Source organism: Charadrius vociferus, unplaced genomic scaffold, assembly GCF_000708025.1.
Source record: "Charadrius vociferus isolate BGI_N301 unplaced genomic scaffold, ASM70802v2 scaffold324, whole genome shotgun sequence".
NCBI classification, from domain to species: domain Eukaryota; kingdom Metazoa; phylum Chordata; class Aves; order Charadriiformes; family Charadriidae; genus Charadrius; species Charadrius vociferus.
The window spans coordinates 5,204,232-5,215,513 of record NW_009648041.1 but is presented as its reverse complement, the minus strand read 5'-3'; the positions used below and the strand labels follow the sequence as shown (position 1 = coordinate 5,215,513).

At 39.7% G+C, this 11,282-nt stretch overlaps 1 protein-coding gene across 1 annotated transcript in view; it reads left to right on the top strand.

Moving 5' to 3' along the window:
* The first annotated feature begins 11,029 nt into the window (after positions 1-11,029).
* Positions 11,030-11,282, top strand: part of LOC104285181 (chromosome unknown open reading frame, human C3orf14) — a 10,623-nt gene continuing 10,370 nt past the window's right edge. Inside the window, exon 1 of the mRNA XM_009883608.1 lies at positions 11,030-11,143. The gene's annotated coding sequence lies outside the window, so the exon portion shown is untranslated. The remainder of the gene's footprint in view (positions 11,144-11,282) is intronic.

Here is an 11,282-nt window from a genome sequence, read left to right as displayed (position 1 = left end):
AAGGTACAGCTTCACCAGTACACTAGACCATGTTTCCTGTCCCTGTCAGCCACGCTCTTAATAGATTTATTCCACTAAAATGGCCACAACATAAAGTACTAAACCTAAAAGCAGAAGCACTTGCTGTAAAATGGCCAGAGAAATTGCCAAAGAAGGACTGGGAGTGGTTCTTTTCCTGATTTGTATCTACAGAAGATGGAAAGCTTGGGGGAAAAAAAGTGGTTTATGCTCAAGTCTCTTATTTTTCACAACAGTCACTTTCCAGTGCTATCTAAATAGTAAACTAGCTTTTTTTTTTCTTGACAAAATCCTCTGTACTTGAATGTTTTTTGCCAGTTCTCCCTCACAAGGTGGAATGCAAACACTGACAACCGTGAACGCTCAGCTGTAGTATCTGACTTTGTGAAAATGAATAGCAAAGCTGGAAAGAGTAGGTTGCTCCCAAACAGAGTGGCATAGCCATTTGTGGTGCACACATGCTTACTAAAACCCATTTTTCTGAATTCATGACACCACTCCTTTCCTTGGAGCCCCTTCAGGCAAGAGACACTTTCAGGACATCCAGGAAGAGCAGCTGGTCTGGGCAGATTCTCAAGGCAAAAGTCTGGGCTTTACTGGAGCCACTGGCAAAGTTCATTTTGACTTTAGTGGAGCCAAGACTTTACTGTCACCTTATCACTAAATCTCTTGGCTTTCAGCATTACTACATATTTTCCTGAGCAATTTGAGGCATATATATTTTAGTCTTCTGACAAAGGTATTTATGATGAATAGGAATTATTCTCTTGTAGTAGTATCCTGGGACCTAAGCTGCGGACCCATGTGCATCAGCAGCAGCAGTGTGTGGATGCATAATAAAGAGACAGGTTTGCTCTTTATTTATGTATGGTGCTCTTTACCTTATCCTCAGACATTTACGCAAAGGAGTTTAAACTGAGGAGTAAACACAAAGATGTGGATACAATCTCTGGTTCGGGATGTGCCTAGTCTAGAGACTGTCAGAGCCTGGTAAGAATTAATGTCTGTTGCTCTTTATCGCTTTCCCTGGATATCCTCTATTGTCCCTCCTTAGAAACAGGATACAGTTTGGGTATTATGGAGAGCACAAAAAAGGATGAAGATCAAGAGCAATACGTTGCTTTTATCACACACACAGATGCTAGCGTGAGACGGTGTGGAACAACAAAGTGGAGCGCCAGCTGCAGCTTCTGGTCAGCATGGGTAGTGGGTATTGGTGTGGGTATTTGGTTTGGGGTGCATGCTCTTCTCTACTCCTACCACCCCACCAGCTAAGACCGAAGGCACGTGGAAAAGAGCAGTTAGCTGAGTAGCCAAAAGAAATGGAGTAGAGCTGAAGTCCTTTAAAATTTGTCTTTACTGATTCACTTTGGTTCTCTCTCATAGTGCATGCCTAGAAAGACTCAGTAACTGAATAGCTCTAACTTGTATAATTCCAACTTTACTATTCCAAATAAAATTAGCTGGCTCTTTATTAAAAATACTCGCTTCCCTTTCAGAATGAATTCTTATACTGTTTCTTTTCTTCATTTGGTCTCTGATTTTAAGTGGCTGTTACTATATCTATAGTGGGAAATATGCCCCAGAAATTACTCTGCTACTGTCCAAGAGCACTTGATAATTAATACTCAGGTTACATTGAAAACGACCCTTTAGTGCCAGGATTACATTTCAAATTACATTTTTGACCAGGTCACTTTAGTAAAAAAAAACAAAGCTAATTATGATCACATGAACAAGTAGATCACATTTTTGGGAGGTACCTTCAGCACCTACATCAGCTGTGATGTACCTTGTTACCTTCAGCACGCTGTGCAGGATTGAGGCTGTGGATCCCAATGATGCTTCCTACAAGTAACACCCATAGTCTCTCATACATGAACAGAGCCTAACAACCATTTTCTTCACTTGGCTATGCGTCCTCTAGTACAGAGACAACGGTCCCTTCTCAGAGTCTAACAGTCTAAGTCAATTCAAAGTATATACAAGTTAGGAACTACATTTTTTAAACAGAACTGGGGAACCATAATTTTAATCATCCTTGTTTGATTATTCCAGTTGGCACAATGTGTAAAAAGGTATCACAAATTATTTTGAGAGATTAACCAATTACAGAGAGCCATTTCCAGAGAGGAAATTTAGAGCATCTCGCTAACAGCTTGATTTATACGGCAGCCCATATTTTAGCAACAGATCACTTGATTGCTTATATAAACTGGTTTAATTTCAGTTGCTTTAAGTACAGAAAAATTGTAAGTACATAAGCAGCTCTATGAATAAGAGAACCAAGGAGCCTGGTTTCCTATGGATTTGAGTTGGTAACAAAAAGTCCTACATGGACCTTCTGGCATCTAGTAAATGGTAAACTCTCCTCATAGCTTTTCTTTTTCTTCTGAGTACCCATCTATTCTCACAAAACTTCTGGAACAGCAATGTCTTTGACACTGGCAACCTTGGTGTTGAATTTGGCTGCAATTGGTCAACTTCAAAAATTACTATAAAGAGAGACATGAAAGATGTGTGTGTGCATGCGTGCACAGCTACATGTACATACACACACAGAGAGCATGAACACATAAGCCTCATTTAATTAGAAAAACATGCTCTTTAAAAAAACTGATATAAACTGCTGTAACTCTACAGCTTTTGTCAGAGTCCTGTCCATTTTCAGAAACTGAAGAGCTAACCATCAGCTGATATCCTTCTGTAACATGGTTTCATGAAGAAAATAGATGATACTCTCTAAAGGAAAGTAATTTTCTCATGCCTTGGAACGTATTTCTTTTCTCATATTTCTTAATGAACTTACTGCTTCATCTTTCCAAATAAAATCTCCTTTACCACATTATTGCTAAGCTGAAACAGGAATGACAGAAAACTAAGCGTTGACCCTTTTCACGTCAATGGCAGCACTGACATTTTTACCTAGTTATTTTAAAGCCTGGAGTCTATAGTGCTGTCCATAACACTGATCACAAATAGAGCCCTGCCCAGGAAACTCAAAGACAGTCAATTGGGCAAGCAAATCTGATAATGTTGTGAAAACTTGCTGTTATTTTAATATTTTAAACTGACAGCATTTGAAAACCAACTTGAAAGCTAAAATTTAAATTCACCTGCCTTTCTGTACCTTAGGCTATGAAATAGGTTCAGACAAACAGCCAACTACAAATTATGTCATGTAGGACTTTGTAACATAAAGCTCATAGTGAGATCACAGCAAACAGAAGTTTACCTTAGGAAACCTACACAGACAAAAAAGATCGTCACAACACAGAGGTATTTTGTTAAAAACATTCTCCTTTCAGTGCCTGAATGGTGTAGCGATACTCCACACACCTACATAGCATCAGTGTCAACAGCAAGCAGGCTGGCTTGGCAGGCAAAGCCAAGCAGACTGCAGTTGTTCTGCATTACATGGTTTATTGCTGATTTTCCCTCTGCAATACTATTCATAGCCAGAGGCATAGAGCAGCAGGTGACTTGGAGCTTTAATTTCTGAGTTTTCTCTCAAAGACGACTAGCGGCTGATTACAATATTGATGCTGGGAATGTGATTCTGGAATTTCACCAGCACTGCTCAGCGGAACATGGCTGCTATGAAAGACTTGCCACTGGAAAGGGTCTGCAAGTCAGGCTTCCCTCTGAGGGTCACACAGAAAGCCATGTTGCAAACTCCCAGTCACAAACTGATGCAGGTCAGTGTTAAAATGAATCAGTTTTCTTGTTCTCCTTCCCTCTCGGCTCTTTCTGGGAGGCTGCCCTAGAAGTTCACTTGTCTGATGCTCAAGCACTTTCCTCAAACTTCCCTGTTCAAGAGAAGGTCTATTCATTACATCCATTTGTCCTTTTGCTAGGTCTATCTTTTTGCTTAAAAAGTTTATTATCTCTGATGTTAACACTACTCAAGTATTAGTAGAAAACTATTAGATACTCTTCCTGCTTTTGTTTTGATAAATAAGACAAACATTTTAACCCCTTCTCACAAAACAAGCTTGCTCCACTAGCTTGATCATCCGAAAAGCTTTTTCTATACCTCTTAAATTTTCTTGAACTCAGGTGACCAGAAACACACCATAACCATCACAGCTGGTCAAATAAGTGGAATGGACTTGTAAGGAGCTCAGCTGAACAATTCTCTCCAAAGGAAAGACGGGTGAGGTAGTCCATGTTTTTCTCCATTTGCTGGTTATGGGTAAACCTGAGAAGGGTGTTTAAATTGAAGGATAGAGTATATGATGTAATTTGGGATTAGTGTGGATTATTTGTGTCCGTTGGAAGTATGTATTAATTATGCTTTTATATTACTTAGATAAACCTTGCCTCTTTCTGCTTCCCATTCATCCATACAAAGCAAATATGATGCATTGCTATTTATTCTTTACATAGTGTTATAAAGCCAAGTTGACTCATTTTATGACACAGGGCTTGAGATATTTAGATTCTGTTTGCTTTTCTTAGATTTATGTGACCATGCTGTTTGCTTCTCTGCTTTTAGTATGGTTATTAATGTTCTAAAGGTTTTGTTACATTCTGTTTACATTCATTCATTCAAACTTTAAAACATTGTCCTGAAGAGAATTCTTTATCAAAACAGTATTTTGTGTTTCTAAAAAAAAGTAACTTCTCTCCTAAAAAAAAAAAACAAACTAAAACAAAACAAAACAACAACCAAATTTCATAGAAGCAAAATAAAGGAAAGAGATTAGTAAAAAAAAAAAAAATTGCATACCTTTTAAAATCTGCTATAAAAGCTACTTTTGAGGGTCTTCATTTCTGGTTACCTAATAAGATGCCATTAGACTTTTTTTTTTTGTTTTAGCAGTGCTAAGGGCACCACTTAAAATGATTTAAATTGGAGTTCTGAGCACTCAGCTACTCTGAAAATCAGGCTCTATATGGGTCAAGTTGGTCATTTCCTCTGAATGAACACTTAAGAAAACATTGGCTTTAAGCGAGGTGGTGCAGACTATGAATCCACCCTGGCAGAGATGGGAACAGAACTCGGCTTTTCTGACTGACTGATCAAATGACTCGACTGTGCTATCACCGAGAAAGAGAGTTTAAAAAATGACTCTGAAAGGTTATTTTCACTGAATTGCTGAGTACATAAAATGTGTCGAAAGAAAGGGTAAAACTTCTTGAAAGGGTTTAGAAATGGTTATATTTATAATCTGTTGTGGTAGGATTTTCAAGTCCAGTGTTCAGTGAAGCTAGACTGACAAATTTATTATAGTTATAAGGCTGAGAAACCTATTAGAAGAAATATAATAGAAGGTACATTTTTGTGAAGCTTTAATAGGAACTGAAACAATTCAACAAAAGACTAAATTTGGTAAAGGGGGAAAAGTCATTTATTAAATCTTTCTATAAAGATTGACTGACCTTTCTTTAAAGAGAGTGGGGCTTTTGTAAAAAAATGAAAAGCTCAACCTTTATAACAACAACCTAGTAAAAGGGTTTATTAGAAACTGGCTTCTTGTGCAAGTTCAGTTATTTTTATTGTCAATAAATGTTGGTGTTATGCAATAAGAGAAGCATTGTTGCCTCTCTAATTTCTCTCAAGGATTGAAGAAACTCATAATAAAAGCATTCAAAATCTAAACTGAAATAAAAAATAGAGCACTCCTGCTCAGGTTTGTATGGCAAAAACCAGAGACAGAAACTATGGGCTGAGAATTCAGCTCATAAGGAAACTGTGCCAGAACTGTGAAGGTGGTGTTATTTCTTCTACCTCTGCTTACAGTAAAAGTCAAGCTATTAATATCAGGCATCTTGACAGTCACATAAATGCATATATTGAAATTCAAAGTACTTTTTGCTCCCATAGATGTATCATCATTACAGAATAAGACAATTTTAATGTAAGACCAGATGGCAATAGCATTACTTACTTACACTAGATAAAAGTTAGAGGCTGGCTTCTATACCCAGTGCAAACAGACTCAAACTGAAGATGGTGTCTATCATAAACCCAGAGCAAGAGTGGACACAAAGTTAAACTGTCCAGTCTGTTCAAAGCAGTGTGGGAAAGCAGCTGGAAAACTGTTTAAATAACCAGCAGTGCCTGCATGTGATTGGATTCGCATGAACATTAGCAGGCACTGACTTGCTCCTCAGTAAACTTGCTATGGTTTCAAATAGGAACCTCAAATCAGGCCAAAGCTGACATGCTCTCTGTCCGCATGGCAGGCAAGATGAGTCTCGAGGAAGTCCAGTGAACCTCCACTAGGGTGTGATAGGCATGAGCTGTGGTTTGTTTTGAAGCAGATGATCAGACACTGATCAGGTACATAATTATAGGCACCAATTCAAGGAAGAGAGTTTCTCAAAGCTCCCCATACAGCCCATACAGAAAGACACCTCTGGTGCTTCAGAGCAACTCCAAATGTTCAGCCTCGTGCTCTGCATCACTGTTGAGGAGAGCTTATGTCTCTGCACGGATTATGGAGGGAGCCCTGGAAAATCAGCCTTCTCATGTATAAATCACACAATGTGACCCTCTCACTTAAGAGCCAAAAAGGTGTATTTCTGTCCCTCTTGTTCACATGCATGCTCTTGCTTCTCCCAGGAGGAGTGCATTCTCAGTGCGCAAGGGAAGAAAGATGTAGTCTACACAGGTAAGTGAAGTGCTGCTTGTGAGATCAAAGCTAAGCATCCCCATCCGACATACTTCAAACAGGAGCTGAGAATGGTGGTTTCTCCAAGTGTTTGTTTTTATTGAGTTTCCTGTGTTCAGTTTAGGGAAAACAGACAACAGGAGTTGTTTGAAATAAAGTTGTAATTTACTATCCTAACATGCTGAGAAGCAATTAGATTCAAGCTAATTACTGTAAATAGTTTTTATAATTACTTGTAAAACATTCTACTACCTGTACATCTGTCAGTTGAGGCCGGTAAACTTTTTTTTTTTTTTTAAGAGAAGGCTTAATGTTATTACTCAAGGGCCAAACTATTGAAATCTTCAAAAATGAGTAGCTATGCCATAGAAACTACTGATGGAAAGCACCTGTTAGGGCATGTATCCCTTTGATGATACTGAATGAGTGCATCAGTAAACTGTATTGTCTAGGCTAGTTTATATTTCACAGCTATATCTACTACTAGCTGGAAAGACCGTTCCAGAACCTAAAAAAGGTTTTCCCAAAAGAAAAAAAAAATAAAAATCCAGCTGAATATTGATTTTCTTAGCTTTGTCCTGTTTATCAGGTTTTTACCTCTACTTGAAGCATAAAGAAAATATCCTCCTCCTTATGTCCTTCTACCACAACCGTTATTTTTTTCTTTGACATTGGACAGAGTTTGGCCTGGCCCAATCCACAGTTTTATACCGCACTTCCAGAGGCACACAAAACAGTTGGAGTCCCACCACCTCTGTGCCCTTGCATCCACAGCTGTCAGTTCTTCCTCTTCCCTCAGGTCTTCCAACTCTTGTTCTGAACTTGACCCAGCTGTCTCTAGTTTGGACAACTATTTTTGCACTGGCTGATGGGTGCTCAGCTCATCCTGGTCTGTTGTTTGGGTTCTAGGTCACCTGAAACAGGTCTTCTGATGTCTAGGGGCAACTCCAACAGGCATGCACAGGTTGTTCTCATTAGCTTGTTTGAGTGTACAGTAACGCACTGGCCATTTTCTTCCAACAAAGTGTGATTTCCACATGTGTACCAGGCTTTCCCCCACCAAATACACATCTTTAGCTACCAAATAACAAAATGCAAATACAGGAGCGTCCTATCACTTATGAGCTTCATCTCAGCTCTAATCTTACTACCACAGAGAAGACAACTGTTTGTAACCCTGAAGAGAGAATGGTATGGGACCTGCCAACAGTAAGGATGAGAGCAACTCCGTGAATGTTGGAACATGAGAGGAAAGAGGAACTAGAAGTCCATTTTTCCACTTTCTAGGTTTGACGCTTTATTAGCTTGCTCCTGCACTGGGAGGACATTTTCTTGCACGCCATTGCCTTTTTAGCTTGTTGTAACTTAAAGCACCTTCGCACAGGGCTTGTGCACTTGACTGAAATGCTGAAGTCCACTTCTACAGCTGATAGGAAAAACTGCCAGAACCCAAGATGATGGCCCCAAGCTGCTCTGATGGGATTTCACGGCTCTTAGACTGTCCCGTAGGCCTGGTATATTTTACCAATGGTATCACTTAAGAAATGTTTATGAACAGACAGACTTTGGATCTCCAAGTGAATATTAACATACTATAGCAACAGAGGTGTACCTCCAAAAGGCAAGTAAAGAAAGAGGCAAGCAAAGCAAGTAGAAAAAAACCCTAAAATATATGCATTCCAAAACCAAAGTTTTGAAGGGTTTCATAAAAAAAAAAATCCCTTCTTATTGTTTTCCCTTTGAAATAATCCTGTTTTAAAATCCCAATAGATAAAAACATTCCATTTTTTAAAAAATGACATATGGCAAAAATTGGTACCAGTAAATAAAAGCACATAAAGCTAAATCGCACCATTCTAAATGTTAGTAAAAATGACAAAATAAAATACTAGCTATATAAACTACGCACAGGTGTGTAGCATATTACAAGCAAAAAACATATCTTGCAATTATAAGCCTACAGTATTTATTTCACTTGTCTGTAATTACATTTTATACATGTTTGTTTAGTAATATCAATCCAAGACATCATTTTGAGGATATAATTAACTGCATGTTAGAACAGAATGTGTTTGACTGGTTTTGTGTGTTTCAAGACTTAAGTCTTTGTTAGCTGTGTTTAAGTGCCACCTAGTGTTACAATTCACCAGTTTCGCTCAGAAACCTTTTTTCTCCTAAATTTCACTCTAAAAACAAATTCCGGGGTTAAGAAAAACCTAGGGTCACAATGCCCACATTTCAGTGCAAACATTAAGTCCTTAATTCGTATTTAGGCACTCACGGAGTACACAATTCCAGGCTGAACACTTCTACTGCAGACTGTGACCAAGCAACAGCGAGACTACTCTGGTGTTCAAGTGTACAATTAGCACAATTGGACAGTAAACACGGGTTTTCAAATTTTTATACCAGTGATCCAACAGTAAATTCACACAAAGATATAAGTATTTAATGAAGACACACATGTATAAAAACTTTTAAACATTTTTTTCTGTAAGATACGCAGTATAACTGGAAACTGGGGGGCAGGTGGCAGATGACATAACAATCTATAGAGCACACTACAATTAGATGCCAATGCATTAAGATATGCAAGCGAATGCCTTTTCCCATGTAAGCAACTCCTGTCTATAAAGACCCGTTTCTGCAATGACCATCACTGACTTCATTGCGGGCGCTTCAGCAGGCTACTAGGGATTTCTGGCTGTTACTAGCCGTCGCCTCTTTTTAAAAAAAGTAAGTTTAAAGCCTATATTCTTGACAAGCTGGGAATTGATCTAGGTTAGGTTGCTCTTCTAATGAAAAAAGAACATTAATACTGAAAAACTAAATCCAGAGTTTATAGCTCATTAGCTGTGAACTTACAGAGTGTTTCATCCACTGTCACATAAAGCAGTCATTAAGAAATTATGGTTTCCATCCTGTTTCCGCAACACCAAACAATTGATAGTATCTGTAGCCTAAATAAAATGCTCTTTGATTTCTTTCAACAAACGGCATATATAATGGTTTATGTAAACCAAACTTCAATTTGTCTCTATTGTTTCTGAAATTCATTAAATGCTACAAGAAAGATCACTACCATTACAGAGGACTGGCGTAGCACAAAGTAGAAAATGCAAAACACTTAGGCTTTCCGTTAAATTTAGTGAGACCGTAACCATTAGCTTTTCACACCATTAAAAATGAGGACACGGTCCTGTTTCTCCATATCATTTATTGGGAAGTCTTGTCTTTAAATCACAACAGGGGAAAGAAAAAAAAAAAAAAAAAAGATATTAAGTACTATTTTTCCTGACTGCTGCAATATGCAATAAGCAGGGGTAAGCTGACAAGTACATTAAAGAATTTCTACTTAATTATATGTCATAAAGTGAATTAATGTCAGTTTGTTGCAGAAATGTAAAATCAGAGAAAAAATGGAAAAGATAAAGAGCTGAAGAACCACAAGAAAGAACGTCTGATCAGCAGTAAGAAAGGCTCCTGATGAGGTGTCTTAAAACACTATGATCAGAGACTGTTTAGAAAGGAAACAGGGAAGACAAGCTCTTTCAGGGAAGCTTTTAGAAATCACCTGCAGTTGCAAACGTGCGTAAATCTATCAGGCAACAATGAAGAAAATGAAGAAAAATAAATTTTCAGCTGTATTTGGCTTAGAATTGTTTGGTTTATGTTTTCTGCAAGGGGCAACACATTTACCAAAGAGTGGATTAATTGTGCTTTTTTGAAAAGTACCTTTCGATGAAAATGTGATTACAGAGGACTGGAGCAAACCTCAGTAACTCTTCAGCTTTGAGGTCTGGAAAAAATTCTGCTCTAATAGACAGAGGGCAAGATCACACGACAGGGCTTGGAAATGCATGTGGAGAACCTGGCTGGCGCTCACAGCAGGCTTCCCCCTCCAAAAACGTAATGCTGTGCCTTGTGCAGGGAAGTGACAATTGCCTTCAAGTGGAAGTCTCCCTCACCAGAGAACACGATGGCGTTGGGACAAGCAGACTCTGGAAGGAGCCAGAACAGGCGATGCTAACCATCAGCGGCACTCTGAGCGGGTTCACTCTTCCTCAGCGGTTTTGGGCTGCAAAGTCCAAAAAGTTTACCCAAACTATTGCTAGATCTGGCGTGCGTGTGCGTAGGAGAGTGGGGCGGTTTCACAGCGGACGGTGCCTCAGACGCCGCCGATCCCCGGCCCGCCCCGGCTGCCGCCACAGCCACGCGGCGCCTCCGGGATAACGGTCACGGCACAAGCCAGCCCTCCATCCCCGGCCCGCCCGCCGGGAATGATTTGGCCCTGCCTCCTCTTGCTCCTCCAATCCCAGTGGCGAAGGCGGATCCCGACCTCGCCTAGTTCCGCCTACCGGGGCGCGACAGAACCAATCAGCGCCTACGACTAGGCTCCACCTTTCCGGCCGTCTCTATGGCAGCGGGGGGGGGAAGGGAGGTTAAGGCGTCGTGGAGGCTATGGTGGGTGGTTGCTTTCCTTTTCGAAGCCGGCGAGGCTGAAGGTAAACTAGGTCTGCGTATTTATTTATTTATTTTTCTTCCCTGCCTTCTTCTCCCTCAATCCTACAGAATGGTACATTCCGACGGGCTCGCAGATCCTCCCTCCCCCCCCCACCTTTCCCAATGGTAGGGCTAAGGGCG